This window comes from Chiloscyllium plagiosum, chromosome 12 (genome assembly GCF_004010195.1).
Source record: "Chiloscyllium plagiosum isolate BGI_BamShark_2017 chromosome 12, ASM401019v2, whole genome shotgun sequence".
Lineage (NCBI taxonomy): Eukaryota > Metazoa > Chordata > Chondrichthyes > Orectolobiformes > Hemiscylliidae > Chiloscyllium > Chiloscyllium plagiosum.
Window position 1 is genome coordinate 20197147 of NC_057721.1, and position 22829 is coordinate 20219975.

The 22829-nt window shown below is 39.3% G+C and overlaps 1 protein-coding gene and 1 long non-coding RNA gene across 2 annotated transcripts in view; one reads left to right on the forward strand and one right to left on the reverse strand.

The window, feature by feature from the left end:
- Positions 1-22829, reverse strand: part of ltn1 (listerin E3 ubiquitin protein ligase 1) — a 153107-nt gene that overhangs the window by 72108 nt on the left and 58170 nt on the right. The gene's annotated exons all lie outside the window — the stretch shown is intronic.
- LOC122555043 lies at positions 3224-5110 on the forward strand. Its single transcript, XR_006313137.1, has 2 exons — positions 3224-3312; positions 4607-5110. It is a non-coding gene; the product is annotated as an uncharacterized LOC122555043 (long non-coding RNA).

Here is a 22829-nt window from a genome sequence, read left to right on the forward strand (position 1 = left end):
CAAACTTTGTATATTATTTGCAATAGTGACAAAATAATATTTTATGCTTGGTGTAAAAACCAGAAAATGCTTCCTAACAAAGTATATATTTCAAGACATAATCTCAAGTAGTAATAGGATTTAACCTTACAAAGCTAAAATTTGAATAAAAAAAATGACAGTAAATACAATGTGAAAGTTTGCAACGTGAATTCAAGTCATCATCGTTTTAAACAGCATAAGCATACTAAAATTGAGTTCTCTGGGTACACAACTAGAGGTAGTTTAGTTTGTTCAACATGACAATGCAAATGAGGGATAAGCATAAGTAAGTGAAACAAAGTCCCTCAAATAGCTATAATCATGTCACTTAATCTGAACAAAATTGTCAGATTTTGAAGAGAACTTCCAATTTTTGTAGTCAGTACATTTATACCTTTGTTAACATAAAATAATGCGACCTAGCGAACCAATGGAAAACTTGAGATGGGGAATTAAGATAGTAATTAGTAATAAATTTACATTATAGTTTACTTGAAATTATTTCACAATCACTCGACCACTATTTTTGACAACCCTAAAATTAAGATGTTGCTTTAAAAATCAAACATAAATCCTTTTCCATAAAGTAAATTAATGTTTCAATTTTAGGAAATTAATGTGATTTATTTTTGATGTTTCCACTTTTGTTAAGATAGAGGGATAAAGTGAACCCATTAATGCTGATTGACAGTTAATTGCTTGGCTTTGTTTAAACTTCAAACCAAACAGACTGGCTCGGATTTCTCAGGGTCCATATATGTAAATAATTCTTTCTGGCTGCAAAGAGCAGGACACTGTGTAGCATATATGTAGCATCCAGTTCGAATTCCCATGTATTAATAGCGTATTCTCTGTGGCAATGCCTCTACCACTGTTCACTTCCCAGCCAAACAGCACTTTCCACTCATGCAGTACCAAATGTTAGTTTTCCACTTGGATTTGTATTCTTGTGAAATGCTCTGATGAATACAAGTTTAGATTAGATTAGTTTCCCTACAGTATGGAAACAGGCCCTTTGGCCCAACAAGTCCACAGAAACCCTCTGAAGAGAAACCTACCCAGACTCATTTCCCTACATTTACCCCTGACCCATACATGCACCTAACACGAAGGGCAATTTAGCATGGTCAATTCATCTAACCTGCACATCTTCTGGAATGTGGGAGGAAATGGGAGCACCCAGAGAAAACCCACGCAGAAACAGGGAGAATGTGCAAACTGTACACAACCCGTGGTTGAAAAGCTTTAACAAAATGTGTCTTCTTTCCCAAGTTCTATATTGCTAAATGACTATTTATAGTTCTTTTATCTATCCCATTAAGCTTTTACAAATTTCAGGATTTCTCCAACATTATTTCAGTTTTACTCATTTTTAATTTTTTCATTAATTCACTCAGATTTGGTCACATTTGTTTGTTATGAGCTTACTGTTGTTTAAATTAATGATCTGTATAGGTCACAATATACAATTGACACAGAGGTAAGACCTGTAAGACCTTAGGGCAGTAGACAATATCTAATGCTTAAGTAAATCTTGATACATTAACAGGATAGTGGTTATAGCTGGTAAAGTATGGCTAAACTCAGAAAGAACACTATTACGTACCTGGGTAGGGTGAATACTCAACATTGGTACTCCCTTCAGGGAAAAGCATTAAATTAAGTCAAAAAAGGACTAGGTGCACAGATCACAAGAAATTCTGTGAATGTGATAGCAAAAGAAAGCCAAATTTTATCGAGCATTTATAGTACAACTGATTTTAAAGCAAAACACGGTACTTGGCTTTGTGCAAAACCTTAGTCAGGTCTTAACTGAATACTGTGTCCAATTCTGCTCTCCTCACTGAGTGAATTAATCTGAGACTTTGGAAAGGGTACAGAGGGTGGCCATTTATTTAATTCACGACCAGGCCTTTACACATTAGAGAAGCATAGAAAATGGAGTGATCAAACTGAAATAAGTGGATAATAGACTGAGTTTAAATTGACAGTTTGCTCCAATTAAATAGATTAAATATGGTATGGGGTCACAATATTATAGTTTATAAGATTAGACTAAAGCTAGATGTTAGGAGATGGTTCTTCTTCTGGACAGTGGAGTGTCTCCAGAACAAGTAATCAAGGATGGATTTCTGTACAATTATGCAACAGCAATCTCTTGTGTTATTCCAGTCATTTTACCGTAACCTTTAATCAAATTAGTGCAATAAAAATGCATTCTCTGATGCTTCTCTTAAAGTTAATTACAATTTAGTGCAACAGAATACATTGTTTGATGAATAAGCTTTGTTGCACAGTTATCTGAAATATTATTTAAACAACTATCAGCAAGATGCGTTTCCATTGCAGCAAAATCTGGCAAAGTAAAAACACAGGAGTTTTAATGGGCTGCAATTCCAAATAAGAACTAAGGGGCATGGTTTAATGTGCAATACACTAATTCAATAGGCTGAACTATGTGGTCCGCATGATTGACTGCACTGCTATCCACATAATAGTGAAACGGTCTGCAAGCAGTTACAATCAAGACTGAAGTGAAATTTTCTCCTAGTATGCAACCAAAGGAAGACACTCAGATGTATTTAAATATGGTGGAGAACGTTTTCTTACTGTATTAGTAACTGAAGTTATTCATATATTCATCAAAATAATGAATGCTAAATACATCATTGTTCTTCTAATCATCTTGATAGCAATGTCTTCAGTATGTGAAGGTAAGCACTACATTTTTACTAAAATGGTTGTTTTGAAGAACATTGACGATGAATTATAATTTAGACAAAGATAAACACTTTAAACTATGCACTCAAATCATCTTACTGCGTCACAAACTAACAGTCAGTTTTCAACAGCAATGATGGCCAGCTTGCACTGGCATTAGTTGTTATCAATACAAAGTTAAACGAATGCTGTAAGAATCTATCACTATGTTAGTCTCCCTTTTAGGACATTTTTGATTTTTAGGCTTTTGAAAGTAACACCCTTATTTGATTCTGTAGCAATATTTAACATTTTCTAAGATATTGCAACAAGCTGTGTACATATTGCTGCTGTATTGATGATACATTTCTAAGAGTCACAGTAAGCCATCAATTCTTGACTGATCTATTTATTTCTTTGTTAGAACTCCAGCAGTTTGTACGTTGGGCAGAAACAAATCCAACAGAAGATGTTAGTCAATCAGTAAGTCGCATCATTCGCTGCTCAGGATGCAAACAATCTGCTACACGAGAAAATAAACGCACGCGACCCAAACTCTCACGGAAAGGTCCACTGCCTTTCTAAAATCAGGTAACAAAAACACAACAATATTGTATTTGGATTGTTCTCCCTGGTTGTGCTTTAGCATACTGAAATACAAAAATTGTTGTGAGCAAAGGAGCAACACAGATAAACTCATTTAAAAAAGAACTTTGACATTTCAAAAGTACATACAGGCACTTTTCAGAAACAGAATTTTCATATTTCAGAATGATTTGGTCTTCTTTGACAGTCTCACTGATAAAGAGATGGCGGCATTGAAAGCAAAATATTGAGCTGCTTAGGGTGTTTTTCTCGCAGGTTAAAACAGAGACATGTTTGAAGAAGTAAGCCCGCAAGGAAAACCATGTGCTGCCTAACCTGTATTATGATCACCGGGTGACAAGACCAAGAAGTATATATTCTGCTATGACTGAAAGTATGTTTGCAATCACAAATGTAATAAGCTAATAAAACTAAATCCTCTAAAACATAGCAAAGCAGAAAAGCATTTCAAATCCTTTTACCTAGACACCCATGCAACAGCTAAGATATGCCCTTTACCATACCTTCTGTACAAGACAGCAGAATGGGACAAGAAATTAATGGTGTTTGACTAAACCAGTTGAAATTAATTGTCATTAATATGTAACTTGTTATTCTCATAAAGACACAGTAATTTGTATTAACTATCAAATATTTTTGAAACTTTTAGTTTGTGGTAACATCACACGCAGAGGAGAAAATGTTTGTTCTAGATTTTACTTAGACCATCTGGCATTGGTATTGAAAACGGGAAAGGCATTTCCCACCAGGAGGGGGGGGGGGGTGAAAATATTGGACAGTGATTCAACTAGCCTTTCTTGTGCACCTCCTACCAGTCTGGTTTCAACATACACTGACAAGGTCATCTACTCTTGACCGAATTGGTACACTGTTCAGTTTACATGAAGGGTAAAAGTCCAGTATTGTACATTTGAATTTCTTTTGCACAAATGTACTAAAGATGCTATGCTACTAAAATCAACAAAAATAAAAATAAAGCTGCGTATTTGAATCAGAATAGCCATTCATTTTCAATCAGTAAGGTAAATTATTACATCCATGCCAGGAAAACAGTTAAGCAGTTCACAAGCAAACACTTAACTCCATAGTAAATCAATCATTTGCCTTTTTCCATCAGAACCATAGCAACCTCTTAGTCTTTCCTGACTTAAAAAGGAATTTGGATTTGAAGTACAGGGTCAGTATTGTATCACTGGGCCTGCTGTCCAATTTGCCACAGTAACTTAAAAACAAAGCCACATCTATAAATTTTTCTTCTGTTTATTTTTCTGCTTTACAGACACACTGCTGCACGGAGTACTTATTTTCTGCAAAGATCATGTCCTGTGCCATCTACGAATAGAACTACAAGGACAAACATTCTTTTAAGATCTCTTTGAGGAATACAATCTATTTTTCTGTTGGGATGCATAAGAGATCAGTTTCAGCTGCTCGCTACTGCTGCCACAGAAGGATCCAATTTTTTCCAGATGTGAATGTGCCACTTGAGTGAATAGAATCAAAAGGTCAAAACAAAATGCAACATGCTTTGAGACAGACCGATCACTACATACAACCACCATTTTCTCCACATTCAGTACTCCAGAGGAGACCAATTCTATCCGTAAGCAAAAAAAAAACCTATTCTCAGCTGTTTCTATTAAACAAAGCCAGTAAAGTTCAAATTATTGTTTGTCTAATAATTAGCTTTAAAAATGGTAACCATCTGACATTTAAAAAGCAAATATTGTTTCTCCATGAAAATGCATCATTAAAGATGATTTCATAAGTGAAATACTGTCAATTACAGGGGTTCTCCTTGAATTATTCATTGATCACGTAAAGAGCTGGATAAATGCTGGCAAATCAGAACTGAAATATGATCTAAGATTTATGAAAGATCTTCAGGTACATATTAGTGCTACAAGGTTGTACTTTACTATTTTCTGTTCAGAGATTTTCAAGAGGAGACATAAAATCTTGCCACATAAATCCTGAGGACATTGTTTAACACATCATTAAAAAAACAAAATTTATGAAATATGTGAACATTTCTAACATCAGCAATTACAAATAAATGGAAAATCAGTGTATGGCTGAAGGGAGAATGCACAAATGAGAATAGTTATTTCAGAAAATAATTTATTTTCAAATCATTAAATTGTTCTGAAACCCTATGACAAAATTTTACAATTAAAATCAAATTGACATTTTTTCTAACTATTTTGAAGTTTTTCTTTTCATTGTTTGAAACAATATATTGAGCAATTCGTTGTTTCTGCTGCTACAGCCTTGGTCTTAGATTATCAGTCATTTGACAGAATACTTTTGTTATTTGGGCTATTTGTTAAGATTTCATGCAATACATAGCTGATAAATGTTCTATTACAGAAAGAATGTTTTTCTACACCACAAGCACCTTTATGACTGAAATATTATTTTACAGAATTAAATTTCTCAAAGTATTATTTCTGAAAACCAGCACAAGTGGAAGATTTTCTTGTTTCCCAGTTTCAGGACATTGGCCTGATCACAACATTGAAGCCATAATGCCAAATCCATGAGGCTTTTTCGTGTTAAGTTGGTCTGGTCGCACATCAACTGTCACTAACTATAAGTAACACAAACAGGAACAGATACATTATCTCTACACGCAGAAGTTGTCATCTCGACAGTTTTGTTCTTGTTACATTCTTCATTAGCTCTTTCAGATTTATACTAAATTGGTCCTGCTAGTTTAAGTGCCACTTCACCCTACATAATCAGATGATTGCCTTAACTTAGATTTTACACACGGAAAACTCCACCAATGACGTCAAGAATTAAACATAACTCCATTTAATGCCAAAATAAGTCTCTAATCTGATTTTGTTCCTCAAGAAGTTCTGCATCAAAAATAATTGAAATTAAATATATCCATGAAATTGTCCATTGGTGATTTTTAGATGTTCTATTTGGGAGAAGCAAAAGAGCTTTAAAGTATCAGCAAATACATGCTCAGAAAGCTCTGGAAACACTCAGCCAGTGAGTACCTGTGAAGAGAACAACCAAGTGAACATTTCAGATATAATCTCCAGAGACAAAAATACAAAGGATCAGCATTTAAAATAGAGGAGAGGAAAAGCACACAAATAAGTATGAGCAAATAAATAGAATAATTGTAACGTATTTAAGAGAGCACATATGTAAATGCTTCAGTTAGCCTTTCTCTTTTGGATCCAACCATGATCAACATTGTTGTGGTTTCTATGCTCCTGTAACTGTTACTGTCACCACTTCATGATCTGCTGATATTGCAGACTGCACGCACTTTTTCTTCAGGAGCACTGTATGTTGGAACAGAAATAGTTCTCAGTCCTTTATATATTTCATCTCATCTACCATTTTGAGACCACCTGACTCCTTGTTTTCAAATTAAAAAAACATTACCATCAACAACACTTGAGTTCCAGCCTATTGTCTGATTCTTTTTCGTCCAATATCAATCGCTGTGAGATTTACGCTATCCTCTTCAATATTGCCCCCTCCGACTCAGAAAAATCCTTTGTCATCTGGACTCCATTCTAACCTTGGATCACACCACTTAACTCTGTTACTTCTATCTTTCTCCCTACTCTTTGTCAAAATAATTTTTCATTCTACCATATTTGACTCCCTCTGGCTTCATCTAATTTGATGCATTATTGTTTCTTTATCTAGTATTCGCTATGCAATCTTTCCATCGAATATCACTGACATCAGTTTTTCCATTCTCCTTCCCGGATTCGAATCTATCTGCCTCTGTATTTGCAATGCTCGTTCTTTCAGGTTTAATCTTTCTCAAACCTGCTTTCACGGGACCATTGTTTTTGAATAAACACAAACACCTTTATCTTGGTAAAGCTGAACAATAATTCTACAACATCTCTTTTTATCTCCTTCTGGGCAATAACATTGTTTCCAAAAACACATTCGTAATTTCCCAGGTACTTACAACCTTAAGTTTTCCTCTGCACTGCCTCAAAGCTCTGTACCCTAATCCTGTATAATCTTATTTTACCTGCTCCATATGACCCATGTACAATTGTTCCTGCCTCACAAATTTATTTTTGTCTTGACATTGGTAAATTCCTCTTTGTTCAGATCAAATTCAACAAGGACACCTACTTGAAATTCCTACTCATCAATTATAGCTCCGTCTTCAACAACATAATCCCCTCCAGACTAATCTCAAAACTCTGAGACCTAGATCCCGGTTCCAGCCTCTGCAACTTGATCCTCAGCTTTCTGATCCACAGACTGTACTCAGTGAAGATAAGCCACTGCACCTCCTCCACAATAACCCTCAACACTGGAGCCCCGTAAGGATGCATTCTGAGCTCCCTACTGTACTCCCTGTTCATGCACAACTGTGTTGATTTGTATACCCAAGTTCAATGAAAAGCTATGTTTGTGAGCAGTACAGGCAAATAATAGTAAGCAAGGACATACAGAACATAGGGTGAAAAAAAACTTAAGTGTGAGGCATACAGGTTACACTGCAGAGGAGTTGTGCAAAGCATGATCAATATTAACAAGATTTATTTTATTTGAAGTTAGAGAATCCAATCATCAGTTTAATAATGGCAGGCAAGAAGCTGTTCTTGAACCTGTTGGTGCATGTGTACAAGTTTCTGTATCTTCTGCCTAATGGAAGAGGGCATTACCAGGGTGTGATGGGTCTTTGATTATGCTGGCAATCTTTCCACGGCAATGAGACGTGTAAGTGGAATCCATGAATGAGGGGGGGGGGGTTGGCTTCAGTGATGGTCTGGGCTGTGCACACAACCTTCTGTAGTTTCTTACAGTCCCAGGTAGAGCAGTTGCCATACTGGGCCATTATGCACCAGGATAGAATGTTTTCTATGATGCACCTGTAAAAGTTGGTGAGCATCCTTATGGGCATGCTGAATTTCTTGTGCCATTTGAGGAAGAGGAGGCATCGTTGTGTGTTCTTGACGATCGCATTCACATGGGAAGTCTAGGACAGGTTGTCAGTTATCACCACTGAGAAATCTGTCACTCTCAACCCTGTCAATGTCCACAGATAGGGGTGTGTTCCGCTACTTTCTTTATGATTTCAATGATTAGTTTGCAGAGGTTGCACCATGACACCAAGCCCCCATCTCATTTCTCTATTTGGACTCATCGTTGTTTGATATCCATCCCACCATGGTGGTGTTGTCAGCAAACTTGTAGATGGCATTTGTTTGGAATTTGACAACACAGTGGTGCATGAACAAGGAGTACAGTAGGGGGCTCAGAATGCATTCTTACGGGGCTCCAGTGTTGAGGGTTATTGTGGAGGAGGTGCAGTCGCTTATCTCCACTCAGTGCGGTCTGAGGATCAAGTTGCAGAGGCTGGAACCGAGACCTAGGTCTCGGAGTTTTGATATTAGTCTGGAGGGGATTATGATGTTGGAGACGGAGCTATAATTGATGAGTAGGAATTTCAAGTAGGTGTCCATGTTGTCCATATGTTCAAGGGATGAGTGCAGGGCTAGGGAAATGGCGTCCCCTGTGGACGTGTTACGTCAGTAGGCAAATTGCAGGGTTTCGAGGCAGGTTGCGAGGCTGGAGTTGATGTGGGCCATGATGAGCCTTTTGAAGCACTTCACGATTATGGAGGTCAGAGCCACTGGGCGGAAGTCATTAAGGCACATTGCATGTGCTTTCTTTGGTACTTGGAAGATGGTGGTCTTTTTAAAGCAGGTGGGGACGTTGGCTTGTACGAGGGAGAGGTTATAGGCAAAGTCTTTCCCCTGGGGTCGGGGAGTCCAGAACTAGAGGGCATAGGTTTAGGGTGCGAGGGGAAAGATATAAAAGACACCTAAGGGGCAACTTTTTCATGCAGAGGGTGGTACGTGTATGGGATGAGCTGCCAGAGTATGTGGTATAGGCTGGTACAATTGCAACATTTAAGAGGCATTTGGATGGGTATATGAATAGGAAGGGTTTGGAGGGATGTGGGCCGAGTGATGGCAGGTCGGACTAGATTGGGTTGGGATATCTGGTCGGCATGGACGGGTTGGACCGAAGGGTCTGTTTCCATGCTGTACATCTCTATGACTCTATGTCAGTGAATACCTCTGCCAGCTGGTACGCACAGAATCCAAGTGCACAGCTGGGGACTCTGTCCAGTACCGTCATTTCCCCAAGAGTTGACTCTCAGCAAGACCAATCTGACATTTGCAGCGGTGACAGAGGGAACAGGTGTGTGAGGTACTGTCGGGGCAGGTGACACTGTGCTGCTGGCATGCTGCTTGAACTGAGCATAGAAAGCATTCAGTGCATCAGGGAGGGATGTGTTTTATCTATATCTTGCTGTGCTTCATTTTGTATCCAGTTATGTTGTTTAGGCATGTGGCAGGTGTCTGTGCAGTTGGTTTGAGCCTCTAACACCTCTTGGCATCTCTGATGGCTTTGCAGAGGTCATATCTTCGGTACAGGTCTTGGTCATCCGACTTCAATGCTGCACACCTGGTATTCTCAGTTTATCCAACGTTTCCGGTTGGGGAAAAACCGGGTTGACTTCTTTGGCATGCAGTCCTCCATGCCCTTGATAATGAAGTCCGTGATGGTGGTAGCATACTATCTAGCTTTTCCACTGAATACCTGAAAATGGTTCAGTCCACCAATTCCACTCAGTCCCGGAGATGCTCTTCTGCTGCCTCGGAGCAGCGTTGTATTACTTTTTATCAGAAAATTGTTTACATCACCATACTTCATTAAGATGGCCTGGGATCATTGTCTTGACCAGCGGTCTCGCCAATTCCCATCTGCCATCACACTACTAAAACTGGCTTAACTCCTCACTTTAAATAACTTCTTTCACTCAGGAAATGTCTCAAAATAAATGTATAAGATACCAAGAATACAGCTTGGATAGTCGCAACATCCATATTTTTGAAAATACTACACTTAAAGTCACAAATGACAATCTCTATGATTGTACTAACGTTGAACTTTTCACAATTATCCATCTTGACTTCTTAAACCTTTGACCTAATCAACCACAGTATTCTCCTTCATGTCTCATCTCAATTGCTCTAACCTTGGCACTTTGTTCCGGTCCTAAACTCTGCAGTTTTCTCCATAAACTCCTCCACCTCTTCAGGCAACATTATAAGTGGGTTTGACAGTCTCCATCTTTGCTTTCTACTTGTTTTTTTCTTTGTTGAGGTTGCATATCGATTTTGCTTGCATTGCTTTTCTATTCCAAAATTGCCTCAGTTACTGTATTTACATGTTCCATATCTCTTAACTTTCTTTCACTATCCTTTCTCCTACCGTCTGACATTAATATTTAATCAGGTACTCTGCTGCCTTTTGGTTTCCATTCACATTCATTATAGCATGTGAATGCATGGACTTACAGAATCATCACAGAATCTCTGTATTGTGGAAGCTGGCCACAGAATCAACTCCACACCGACTCTCCGAAGGGCATCCCAACCAGATCCAGGCACCCCCTTAACCTATCCCTACAACCCTGCATTTTCTATTGCTAACCCACCTAGTTTACACATCCCTGGACACTGTGGGCAATTTAGCATGGCCAAACAACCTAACCTGCGTATCTTTGGACTGTGGGAGGAAACCGGAGCACGCAGAGGAAGTCCATGCAGACATAGGGAAAATGTGCAAACTCCACACTGTCGCTCGAGGTTGGAATCGAACTCAGGTCCCTGGTGCTTTGAGGCAACAGTGCTAACCACTGTGCCTACTTGCATGAGTACGTCTTCCTTTTAGCCTTGATGAGGCACCTCCAATGATAGCTTGTGAAGTTTTAGTCTCCTAACTTAAGGAATGATACCATTGTTACAAAGGGAGTGCAATGAAGGTTCACCAGACTGGTTCTAGGGAAAACGGAATTGTTCTATGAAGATAGATTTAGAAGACTGGGCCTATATTTTCTAAAGTTTAGAAGAATGAAAGGTGATCTCGTTGAGAAATGGAAAATCATTGCAAAGCTTGACAGGGTTGATGCAGGAAGAATGTTTGTCCAGGATTTTGGGGGGAGATTTAGAACTAGGGGATACAGTCTCAATATTAGGAATAGACCACTTCGTACTGAGGTAACGAGGAATTTTTTCACTCAATGGGTGATTAATCTTTGCAATTCTCGACCCCAAGGAGCATGGAGACTCAGTCAGAGATGTTTAAGTCAGAGATCAATAGATTTCTAGATATTGAAGATATAAAGGGATACGTGGATAAAGCAATAAAATGCCATCGAAGTAGATCAGCCCAGTTATAGTTGAATAGTGCAAGAGACTAAGGGAGTCAAATTGCTTACTCCTGCTATATATGTTTTATCTGTTCCTTCAAATAGGCTAATTTATGATATTATTGAGTTCTGATAAATGGCGATTTTGGAAATGTGAGCCTCTTCTCTCCACATGGATTAACTTGAGTGTTTCTAGCACTTTCTACATTGTTTCAGATTTGCAGTTTGTGCTTTTGTATATGCATGCATGTGGATTTGTATGAAAAATGCTTTATTGTACATCATATATTTGTGCCATTAAAAATAAGAATATCTTAACTCATTATTTTGAAAGACTTGTTGAAATGTTTTATGTAACTACATTTTAACAATGTGTTAAACAAGAATAAAGTCAATATTTCAGTCTTTCAAAAGGTATTAAAATCATTTGTATTTCATATAAAAAGAAGTGATTAAAAAGTATTGAAAAACGTTTTAATGGGTGGGGACTAAGTGGGTAAATGGTCAATATCGAATATTCAGAATATCCTTTTACAAAAATGTTAGAATGGAAGGTTAGTAATGCCATTAAAGTATTCTTTAAAATGGATTTAAGAACGTTAGAATAATGTACACAGAGATTGACCATCTACAGACTGCTTTTAAGACCCAATTTACTTTTTCCAACAATTGAAACTTTTCTCAAATGGATTGCACATGCCAACAATGTGATGGCATTTGATAAGGATGACCATTATAAAGCACTTCAGATTCACCATTATAATGCACATTTGGGAAGCCTGCCAAAGACAAGTATCCCATGTTAGCACTGTGATTAATAATGCATCAAGCAACACAAGTACAAATAATTTAAGCAAAACAACAGAATTATACAGTGCTAAGTATCATCTTCAAAAATTAAATATTTTTAATGGAAGCAAAAGATGAACCGTAGTCATGTAACAACAATGGTGTGCATGCTATCTAGCCCAATTCATCAAATACCACTTTTTAAAAACTCCTTAGCAAATTGCAGGCAGGTTCCTACTTTTCCAAGTAATTGAACACCACTGCATAATGTGGGTGGAATGCCATGCAACGTCAATACTTTCTATGCATACAATATTACGCCAGCTTGGGGAGGATGGGGTAGAGAGAAGGAGGCCACTATTTTAATCTGCAAGAATGGGAAAAGTGCCAAATCATCAAAAAGATGTAAATAAAAGGTAAGATTAAAAAAAAAACATAAGCAAGCATACGTAACATGGGGCGGCCCAGTGGCTAGCACTGCTGCCTCACAGCGCCATGGACCTGGATTCGATTCCAACCTCGAGGTGACTGTCTGTGTGGAGTTTGCACATTCTCCCTGTCTGCATGGTTTCCTCTGGGTGCTCCGATTTCCTCCCACAATCCAAAAATGTGCGGGTCAGATGAATTGGCCATGCTAAATTGCCCATAGTGTTAGATGCATTAGTCAGGGGCAAATATAGGGTAGGGGAATGAGTGTGGGTGGGTTACTCTTCGATGGGTCAGTGTGGGGACTCTAATCTTCTAATCTAAACACTTATGTCTTTTTATGCATTAACTGTGGGCACTATGATGTCTGCCTATGAACAAAGAAAGTTTATACCCCTCTGGTTTATAACATCAGTAAATTACTGCATACCACCACTCTACTATTATAATATGTTTAGAATATTGATTTTGAAGCAAACTCTCTTTATGGCATCCTATTTATTGGATGAAAGTATGCAAATACTAAAAATATATTGCAGGGTGAAACCACATATACATAGCATTTTGATGTGTTGATGTACATCATCTTGATGTAGTATACAAAGGTTGGTCCCCTGTGTTGAGTTTACTATATTAGCACACCATGGTCCAAATACTGACTAAAGATTTGCAATACCTTCGTCGAAGGCTGGAGGGGTGGGAAAGGGAAGGAATTATGAATCAATAAAAGTCAGTCAGATATAACCAAGTTACTTCCCAATATCTGATTAAACAATATTTGTGAAGATATCTTCTATACGTTTTATAATAGAAAATAATAAGCTTAGATCCTAAGGGTCATACATTATCTCATTTTCTTTCATACTGCTGAAATGCCTCTGGGAGCAAAACGATGATCAAAATCCAACCTCAAGCAGAAACAATGCAATTGAGGCAGGTTTGCTGACTTGCCAATAAACCAAACTGCTAACGACTGGAAGTACAAACAATGAGTACCCTGGCAGCAAAGAGAATCGAGCAGAAATTTTGCAATCTAGCTGTGGGAATAACCAGCCTGTCCAGTTATTCTCTAACTGTGTGTATCAAGACCTATATAAACACCAGAACACAAACAGCCTTCCACTTCTTTCAGACATAATTATATGAAAAAAGTGTATTTAATAAATAACAATTAACAGTAACAATGAAATAAGTCAGGAATGATAAAAGCACAGCAGGTCAGGCAGTATCCAAGGAGCAGAATAGTCAATGGTTTGGGCATAAACCCTTCATCAGGATCAAGAGCTTATGCCCGAAATGCCAACTCTCCTGCGTCTCGGATGCTGCCTGACCTGCTGCGCTTTTCCAGCACCACACTTTTCGACTCTGATTCCAGCATCTGCAGTCTTCACTTTCTCTCAAGAATAACAATAGTTCAGTTTCTGGTTTTGGTCTCTCCACATGTGTACAATCACATTTCCTATTGTTGTCAAATCCATCAATTGGTAGTAAAAAGGCTAATTCAGCTGAACAGAAACACTGGAACATTGTACATTATTGGGCCCCTCGAGTCTGTTCTGCCATTCGGTCAGATTATAGCTTTCTGGAACCTAACTCCTGATAAACACTTATCCCCCAATTTCCTTGATATCTTTGGCTAACAAAAATATCTCAATCTAAGTTTTAAAATTAACAAATTATCCAGCATTAACTACTGTTTAAGGAAGAGAGTTTCAAACTCCTGTCACTCAATCAAGAAGTATTTCCTAATTTCATTCCTCAAAATCAGACTCTAGATTTTTTTATTTGATTAGGTCCCCAAGTCCTAACTAGGGAAAATAGGATAGATTAAAAGATTGAAAATTTTGATGAAGTCATCCCTTTACCTCCTAGATTCCAGAGAATACAATCCAAGATCTTGAATTTCCTCTTCATAATTTAACTCTTTGAGTCAATGCTTAATTTTAATAAATCTATATTGTACCCACTCTAAGGCAATACATTTTCCTCTGTTGCAGTGCCTAAAATTGCTCACTGCATTCCAGATGTTGTCCAGTCAGACACTGTTTAGCTTAAGATTAGCTTGATCCTCCTGTATTGTTCAGAAAGTACATGTTCTACCCTTTCTAGGTCTGAAGTAGATGTCAACTTATAGTTCCTACATTGAAATTATGTGTCTCAGCTTTGCCCATTCATCAATTTTATACTTCTATCCACTTTGTTTACAAGTCACTTGCTAGTCACTTTCATATCAACCTCAGTTATAGAAAAGGGATCGGGGTCAGGTCAGTGCTGATTTGATATTGAGTTGCATAGACCAAGGAATCGAAGTTAAATTCTTGGATTTTGCTAAATTACTTGAAATTCGCAAGGGATGACATTGTATTAGGGAAACTGGGAAAAAGCAATCAGAATTCCAATTTCCATTCACTACCATTTTGGCTCCTTGTGGACAAAGTTTCGCAAACTGCTGAGTGGTAAGTCAATACTGAACACTGCTACTATTTGGATGAGGAAACTGAGTAGTTTTGAAATCATAACAGCCAAAGCAGGCATCTTTAGGAGAGCTACAGAGACAACAATGAAAATGCTTCATGTTTTTGATTCTGTTTTAAATCATTTGGGGGTCACTGAACAAAGACCATAATATATCAGCTTGAGAACAGTCCTGAAAATTACAAGACATGATTCATAAGCACCATGTATATTTGAGCTTCTTAGAACTGCTAGGCAATATGCTCCATTTGTATTAACCACTCCCCTTTACTTATTGTAAGCTTTTATCACTGTAGGGCATTCCACAAAAATTAAATGTTAACTACAGCATTTTGACACAACTCACTAACATCAGAAAACACAAACTCAACTGAATTGAGCACAAATGCTCAGGGGAATATCTACTCCATTTTAGAAATATTTCCAAAATCAATTGGTACCACTTATACAATCGCTTTGCTTATGTTGATTCTGGTGAACGTGGTTCTGCAGTCTACACGATCAAGTGTAAGATCAGACAGCACAGATTGAATCTTTATTGTAGATTTAAACCTTTTTGAAGTCCTGATCCTGCTCAATTTTGCTGCTGGATATCTAAATTATTTTGTACCAGACAGCCAACTAATTATAGTGAGCCACAGTGTACATCAAGGAAGCACACCATGGTGCTAAGTTTATCACTATTGACTTTGCAGGGAAAAAAATCTAACATTCAAGAAAGGGATAGCATTAGTGATGCTATTTCCTGTACAGACAGCTATTAAGGCAGCCCTGGAAGTTGGTAGGTTACAGCTTTGCAAGAAGTGCTATAGAACACTGCTATTTGGACCTAGGGGTTCAGGTGTATAGAAACAGGGTAGTGAAAAAGTCATTTAGTATGCTTGTCTTCGTTGCTCAGTCCTTTGAATACAGGAATTGGAAAGGCATGTTGAGGTTGTACAGGGCATTGGTGAGGCCTCTCCTGGAATACTATGTCCAATTCTGGTCGCCCTGCTATAGAAAGGATATTATTAAGCTAGAGAGAGTTCAGAAGAGATTTACCAGGATATTGCTGGGTATAGAAGATCTGTGTTCTAAAGAAAAGCTGGATAGGCTGGGACTTTTTCATTGGAGAGGAGGAGGTTGAGAGGTGAGCTTATAGAAGCTTATAAATCATGAGGGGTATAGATAGAGTTAATGGTAGTGTCTTTTCCCTAGGATGGGGAATTTCAAGACTGGGGGCACATTTTTAAGGTGAGAGGAGAGAAATTGAAAAAAGACATGAGGGACCAATTTTCTTTTTTAAAACAGAGAGTGATTCACATGTGGAATGAACTTCCTGAGGAAGTGGTGGATGTGGACACAGTTATAACGTTTAAAAGACAGTTAGATAAGCACATAAATAGGTTTGGAGGGATTTGGGCCAGGAGCAGGCAAGTGGGACTAGTTTAGGTGGGATTATATGCTGTTGGAGCAAAGGGTCTGTTTTGGTTCTGCATGATTCTATCACTCTATAACTATGACTGTATATGTTGGTAAGAGTAAGATAGACATCTGAAAGAGTGTGAAAGCACTTTGCTATTTTCTTGAGAAGGGTGGTATAGCTGATCCTGATGAAGTTATCAATGTAAACAGACAAGTCGAGCAAGTCACTCCAGACAGAGGAGAAAGTGCCTAAGCACTCGCCTCGGTCTTCCTTAAAACCAGTTATGGATGGACATCTTCAGCATACCATTGTGCTGACTATGACAACAGCAGGGAAAAGATTCATCGAAGACAGCACCATAATTGCAGTTAAGTGCATTACCCACCACTGCTGAAACACCCACTAACTTAGTGTCACATGAGTTTTGAAAGGATGGCACAAAGTACCCAGTACTTCAATTGTGTGGACAATGCGATGGATGCAGAGGCAGGTGAAGGAAACTCCCCAGATGGATTGGTGGTCAGATCAATCATGCTCAACTAGGGAGAGGTGCAGAGTCTTGTTGGGGATTGAAGGTCACATGCAAAACCTTTCTGATGAAGGCATGGGATGTGTGTGCCCAAATGTCAGGACGTCTTGGACAGAAAATGAAGGAGTCAATCTTTCATCACAAAAGAAAGTCCCATTTGGCTCCTGCAACATGAACTCAGCTGGTCCAACTCCCTTACTCTTGGCCGTATACCGTCCAAGTATTTTCTTCTCAGATAATTAAATAACTCCCTTTTGAAAGTCATGATTAAAATCCACTTCCACCATGCTCTGAGGCAATACACTCCTTACCGTTTGCTCTGTAAAAAATGTACACTCCTTACCGTTTGCTCTGTAAAAAATGTTTTGATTTATGCTGCACCTGGTTGCTTTGCCCATCTCCTAAGTTCAGTGTCCAATGGTTGTCAACCCTACTGAACAGTTCTTCCCTATCTATTCAGTCCAGAACATTATGCTGATTCCTCACTAGCCCCAGGTTCAGGAGTCTGATGGGTTACTCACTAATGATCCATGCACTGAGATGGTATTCACCGTAGATGGAAAATTATAGGCCAATCAGCTTAACCTCGGTTGTTGGTAAAATTCTAGAATCCATCATTAAGGATGAGGTTTCTAAATTCTTGGAAGAGCAGAGTATGATTAGAACAAGTCAACATGGATTTAGTAAAGGGAGGTCATGCCTGACAAACCTGTTGGAATTTTTTGAAGAGGTAACAAGTAGGTTAGACCAGGGAAACCCAGTGGATGTGGTCTATCTAGACTTTCAAAAGGCCTTTGATAAGGTGCCACACGGGAGGCTGCTGAGCAAGGTGAGGGCCCATGGTGTTCGAGGTGAGCTGCTGGGATGGATTGAGGATTGGCTGTCTAACAGAAGACAGAGAGTTGGGATAAAAGGTTCTTTTTCGGAATGGCAGCCGGTGACGAGCGGTGGCCCGCAGGGTTCGGTGTTTTTGTATTTTTATTACAGGCTAGGGAGAAAATTAATAGAGCCAAAGCACAAAGGGATCTGGGAGTGCTAGTCGAGGATTCTCTAAAGGTAAACATGCAGGTTGAGTCCGTGATTAAGAAAGCGAATGCAATGTTGTCTCTTATCTCAAGAGGGTTGGAATATAAAAGCAGAGATGTACTACTAAGACTTTGTAAAGCTCTGGTTAGGCCCCATTTGGAGTACTGTGTCCAGTTTTGGTCCCCACACCTCAGGAAGGATATACTGGCACTGGAACGTGTCCAGCGGCGATTCACACGGATGATCCCTGGAATGGTAGGCCTAACATATGAGGAATGGCTGAGGATACTGGGATTGTATTCTTTGGAGTTTAGAAGATTAAGGGGAGATCTAATAGAAACTTACAACATAATACATGTCTTGGAAAGGGTGGACGCTAGGAAATTGTTTCCATTAGGCGAGGAGACTAGGACCCGTGGACACAGCCTTAGAATTAGAGGGGGTCACTTCAGAACAGAAATGCGGAGACATTTCTTCAGCCAGAGAGTGGTGGGACTGTGGAATTCATTGCCACGGAGTGCAGTGGAAGCCGGGACGCTAAATGTCTTCAAGGCCGAGATTGATAGATTCTTGTTGTCTAGAGGAATTAAGGGCTACGGGGAGAACGCTGGTAAGTGGAGCTGAAATGCGCATCAGCCATGATTGAATGGCAGAGTGGACTCGATGGGCCGAATAGCCTTACTTCCACTCCTATGTCTTATGGTAGTAACTCTGTGCATCCATTGTAGGATTATGCACTGATGTCAGTAGCCATTTCTTCAACAAACGACCTTTGTCCTTTAGAAACCATCCACATATTACCTCTGGTAGCATTAACAGCTGCAACATATACAGTTGCCTTAGGATGCAGATGTCATGACAGTTTCCAAGAAATTTAACAAACAGTTGCAGCAAACTCTTGTGGTGGTTGCACACCAGTTATAAATTGCGGGAGTGGATATTGATGAATGCTCTTGGCTGCTCTAATTGGGTTTTGATTGTCATGTGGATACAGATGACAACCGCTGTTCATTCTGAAACTCAATGTATTTCAATTCCCTCTTATAGAGGGCATCTGAACAATGCTGTGATGAGCAGCCATTTGTGAGATGTTGATTAGATTAGATTCCATGTCTCACACTCAAATAGCATGCTTTGAAAATAACCCAGTAACAAAATATTCAAGACCCCACTATCACTTTCAGGACTGCTGCCATGGTGTGCCTGCCACAGTGTGCCCATATAATCCACAAGGCCTCAGGTTTTCCTGCAGGACTGCATACAAACAGCAATCACCTGCCTCAACCTACAGACTCTGGTGACACTGTTGCTTCAAAATGTCCTGGAAGCTAAACCAAAAGCAAGCATGGCAGTTTTGGACTCCCCATGCACCTCATCTCTCTGTAATAATGCATTGCATCTAATGTTGACATTTTTTCTCTCTGTCAGCACTGTTGCAATCTCAGGGTAGCTGACTCTCCATGGCCGTGGAGTCATCAGCGCTGCCGTGTACCATTCACCCTGAAGGTGGCATTTTAACAGCCACAATTGATGTTATTTTCATGCTGAGTCCAACATAAGTTGCCTCCACCAGAATTGCTGGGAATTGATAAATTGTGAGGAAACTGGTATATAGCTTGGCACTAAATACTTCCACAGCTGCCTCTGCCCCAGAATGAAACTTCTGCTGTGTATCTCTTAGAAGTCAGTAGCAGACACAGGTACATTTAATAATTTTGAATATTACACAAACTGGAAATAAAAAATTCAACAGAAGTTACATTATCTTTGGCTAAATGCAAAAAGATAACAACTCTGAATGTCTGAGCAGAGCTGAATGAGAGTTGAAAAAAAACCTCAAGAAACATTAGAAACAGAAAATAACTAATAAATGAGGCAGACAGGTTTCTTAGAGATGCAAATGTATCGTGTTCAGTCTTAATGCCACATTGTCAAGTTTAATCTCTGTTTTGCATTGTGAACAAGTGCACATGAAGCCAACCACATCTCCCATAATGCACAAAGCATTAACTGCAGGAAAATTCTGCAAGGTGAACTTCAGCAACCTCGAGGTAGCCACCTAGAAATGTATAACTACATCCGCAGCTTACAGTTATGCAGTCTCAGAGTCATAGAGATGTCAGCAAGGCATCATCAGATGAAAACTGTTCAGGACAGCAATAAAGGAGCGAGCAAAGAAGCTGTGTCAAACATGTGTGATTTAAGCATTTGTCTTGAAAGAGGAAGGTGGAAAGATAGAAGAGTGTGGGGCCTAAATAGGTAAATGGTGAGGAATAAGTAAATGGGGAGTGTACAGGAGCCACTTTCAGTATCAGCAAAGGTCTATTCATCAAGTGAAAGATGAATAAATTATTTTTAAAAATATGTTTGGCATTTTTATTTAGAAGTCTCACTCCAACCTTCCTCCACTGCAGAAATTGTAATGAGCTCTCAAAATGCAAATGACAATGTTTGCCAGACTTGTATCTCAGTGGTCAGGCAATAAAGGTGTTCATTTCTTGATAGTAATCAGACCACTTGGTTACTTAGCATCTGATTCCCAGTAAATGGTTAGTAACTTTCCATGAGTCCATAATACAGGAGCAAAATTATGACATTCAACTGATCAAGTCTGCTCCACCATTCAATCATGGCTGATACATTTCCCAACACCATTTGTTTGCCTTCTCCCGGTAACCCGTAATTGCCTTACCAATCAAGTACCTATCTCTCTCTGTCTAAAATATAATCATTGACTTGACTTCCACAGGCCTCTGCAGCAATCAGTTACACAGATTAACCATCCTCTGGCTGAAAAAATTCATTCTCATTGCCGTTCTAAAGATCCGTCCCTATACTATGTGGCTGTGCCATCGGGTCCTACTCTCTCCCACAAATGAAAATATCTTCTCCATGTCCACTCTATCCAGGCCTATCAGTATTATTTAAGTTTCAATCAGATCCTCCCTCATCCTTCTAAATTCCATCAAGTACAGACACAGATTCCTCAACCACTCCTCATCACTGTTAAATAGAGTTGTGTCTCCCCACTCCAGATTGACATACTTTGTATGTAATTTCCAGAAGTCGCTAGAGGCTCAGTCATTGAATTTATCCCAGCCAGAGTTAGATTTTTGTTTGACAAGTGAGTTTAGGATCATAAAAAAAAACAAATTTGAAAGGGTTCATAAAAGATTTACAAGGATTGGCAAGATTGGAGGGCTTGAGCTATGGGGAGAGGCTGAATAGGCTGGGGCTGTTTTCCATGGAGCGTCAGAGGCTGAGAGGTGACCTTAGAGGTTTACAAAATCATGAAGGGCATGGATAGGATAAATAGACAAGGTCTTTTCCCTGGGGTGAGGGAGTCCAGAACTGGACGGCAGAGATTTAGGGTGAGAGGGGAAAGATTTAAAACGGACCTAAGGGGCAACTCTTTTTTACGCAGAGAGGTGGTGCGTGTATGGAATGAGCTGCGAGAGGAAGTGGTGGAGGCTGGTACAATTACAACACCTAAAAGACATCTGGATAGGTATATGAATAGGAAAGGTTTAGAAGTAAAATGGGCCAAATGCTGGCAAATGGGGCTAGATTAGTTTAGAATATCTGGTCAGCATGGACAAGTTGGACCGAAGGATCGGTTTCAGTGCTGTTCATCTCTATGACTAAGATACAACAACTCCATCATTCCTAGAATTATTCTAGTGAATCTCTTCTGAACCTCCTTCAATCCCAACACATCCTTCCTCAGATACAGGCCCAAAACTGCTCACAATATTTCAAAATGCACACTGACTATAGCCTTATTAAACCCAAGCAGTACATTTTTGCTCTTGTATTCTAGCCCTCTTGAAATGAATACCAACATTGCATTTGCCTTCCCAACTGCCAAGTGCACCTGCATGTTGACCTTAAGAGAATCCCGAACTAGGGCTCCTGGTCCCAGATTTCTGAAACCGTCCTCCATTTAGAAAATAGTATATGCCTCTATTCTTCCTACCAAAGTGCATAACCTCTCACTTTCCCACATTGCATTCTAGCTGCCACTTCTTTGTCCACTCTTCTAGCCTGTCCAAGTCCTTCTGCAGCCTCCCTGCTTCCTCCACACAACCTGCCCTTCCACCTATCTTTGTACCATCTGCAAACTTAGCAACAATGCCCTCAATTCCTTCATCTAAATTGTTAATGTGTGTGAATACTTGTGGTCTCTGCAAAAGCCACTACTCACTGATTGTGATCCTGAAAAAGACTCCTTTATCCCCACACTCTGCCATCTGCCAGTCAGCCAATCCTCTGACTATGCCAGTACCTTGCCCCTAACACCATGGGCTTTTATCTTACTGTGCAGCTTTCTCTGCTGCACCTTCTCAAAGGCCTTCTGGAAATCCAAACAGATCACGTCCACTGACTCTCCTTTGCCTAACTTGCTCATAAGCTCCTCAGAGTTTTAACAGATTTGTCAGGCATGACCTCCCTTGATGAAACTATGCTTACTCAGCCCCATTTAACCATGCACTTCCAAGTATTCCGCAATCGCATCCTTAATAATTGACTCTAAAATCTTACAAATAGCTGAAGTCATGCTAACTGAGGTCAGGCTAATGTTGTTAGATAAATCACTATCAGATATGTCCCACAATAGAATAACA